This window comes from Populus alba, chromosome 1 (genome assembly GCF_005239225.2).
Source record: "Populus alba chromosome 1, ASM523922v2, whole genome shotgun sequence".
NCBI lineage: Eukaryota > Viridiplantae > Streptophyta > Magnoliopsida > Malpighiales > Salicaceae > Populus > Populus alba.
Window position 1 is genome coordinate 11,569,984 of NC_133284.1, and position 2,520 is coordinate 11,572,503.

Genomic DNA, 2,520 nt, shown 5'->3' on the forward strand with positions numbered 1-2,520 from the left:
TTTCACGTTGAACGTATTTTTTTGTTAAAATTTTTTAAAAAATGCTTTAAATTAATTATTTTAATATTTTTAAATTATTTTAATAAGTTATTTTAAAAATAAATATTTTAATTTATTTTAAAAAACAATTTTTAAAAATAATTCTTAATAAACGACCTCGAAAGCATAAGTAAAGATAGGATTGAAACAAGATAGATTTTTAGAGTATTTTAATTGATTTGTTTGTTTTTTTATTTTAAAAAAAAAATTATTTTTTTTGTTTTAATTTAATATTTTTTAGTGTTTTCAGATCATTTTAATATCTGGTATTAAAAACAATTTTTAAAAAATAAAAAAAATATTATTTTTAATATATTTTTTAAAAACAACCACGATTACACTTTTAAAAAGATTTACACCTAACCTGTCAATCCAAAAACTGGTTTTACCAAACTTGGTAAAATTAATTTGGTTTTTCCAAAAAGACCCAGCCAGATAGACAAACGAGGAAGAAGAAAACACTCGAAATAACTAAATAGAATCGACGATTTTTTTGGAGACTCAATGAATCATTTGATCGGCTATAACACACCCCTCTTTAACAATAAAATTCTTGTACATTTGTTCCTGACTACGAGATCTAAAAAAAAGGTATGTGGTGGCGCAGAAAAAGCACAGCATATTGTCTTTTGATTTAGAAATTAATAAAATTAAGACGTGCGATGATTCCTTAGAGCGTGTTTGTTTGTTTTATTGTGGTAGCTTTTGTGGTTGTGGTATGAAAAAAACAATTTAATAAAAAGTACTTTTTGTGAGGTTAATTTAAAAAAAAATTGGTATTTTGGTTAAAACTGTGGTTGAAGTTGTGGTGTTAAAAAAGCATATTTCTTATGTTTTAGGTTAAAAAATTATGGTTGAAAAAAAAAATAGTTTTGTAGATCACCAATAGTTCTAGATACTAAAAATGACACTTGAAATTACTTGCAGTCTTCCTGTAAAAGACTTTTTCTATGCCCAGTGCAACCCTGATGAAAATCTCTCAAGCACAGACTTACAATCATCAACGTTTAATCTTCCTGTGATCAAAGGAACTCCAAGATACCTTATAGACAATTTGCCAATTTAAATCCACACACGCCTAACAAATCGTTCGAGAGAGAAGAAGAAAAGTCAGCACTGAAAAATTTGCTTTTTGAAGGATTGCATTTAAGGCCTGATATACCATGTTAATGCCTGCAAAGAGCTGATTACACCCTGAACAGCAGAAGCACAACCAGCAGCGAAAATCAACAGATCATCAGCAAAGCAAAGATGGGTAGGACTAATTTTATTGCATTTTGGATGATAAGGAATAATTCAAGAGAACGCAACATCATTAGAATGCAGATAGGATCTTCATAGCAATAACTAGTAGTCAGGGAAGAAGATAAAACTTACAGCCTCACATTGTAATAAAGGTATGGAATACACAAAAGTGACATACACTAGTGCCCTGTAATGAGAAAAAATAAGCACAAAACCCCTTCTGTTATATACTCTGGCAAAATCACTTTATTTATCCGAGATGAGGAATCATAAGGATTGATGTAATCAAACTCCAGATCTGCTAAGGCCATAAGCTGCAGCAAAATTCTTCAAAATGTCAAAATCCATTTGCCAACATCATACACCTCAATTTACACAAGCGAACAAATGCCTGACTAATCCATACATGGAGCAATTCCCACACATTTTTCTTCGCATTTGTTTAGCAATCAATCATCGTCTAAAATCACCTTACTTTTTACAATTACTCCATTAAAAAGCAGAGGCTTTTTTGTTATTTATTAAAATCAGTCTTCACTATTTTTATTATCCACAGACAACAATAACTAACAGACCTAATCAAGTTGGAAAGTGAATTGATCAAAACCAAACAGACAAACAAGCAAACAACCCATTAGCATGAAGTGGACGACAAGCTGACAAATTTAGCTATGCAGTAACCTGTAAAAAAGCAATTGAAATCCCAGTCGAAATTTCTAACATTACTAAGTACCCAATAAGCATCAAAAATCAAAGAAAACAAAAGCCTATTTTCTCAAATTAGAAACAACTAACATTAAAAAAAAAATCACCAAATTTATTAACCAGTAAATTGGGTTCGAAGATATGACCTGGAAGATAACGATAACAAGAAGGGCGAATAGAAATGAAGAAGGCTATCAGCCAAACAAAAAGATCTCCCATGCTCCTCCTAATTACCTCCTGCTCTAATTTTTTACTCTCTCATCTTCTCCCTTAAGTACTCTGCTCCGTATAGCTCAAGAAGAGGTAGAGATGGGTGCTTATTAATCACTCTGGCACGCACGGGGGCTTTTGGTTCTTTTCTGTCTGAAATTGCCACAATTCTTGTTCGGTTTTCCTTTATTTATTACAGAGAAGAATGTGAAAGTTAAAAAAGCAATTTGCAATTGTCGATGATGAGAGAGACTTAAAAGCAAATGAAAGCAAAAAATATTGCTTTCATTTTTTACAACCTGAACCCGTGGTTATCTCTCT

The 2,520-nt window shown here is 31.0% G+C and overlaps 1 pseudogene; it reads right to left on the bottom strand.

The window, feature by feature from the left end:
- Positions 1-1,401: 1,401 nt before the first annotated feature.
- On the bottom strand, positions 1,402-2,208 carry LOC118036076 (protein cornichon homolog 4-like; annotated as a pseudogene).
- Between the last annotated feature and the right edge of the window lie 312 nt (positions 2,209-2,520).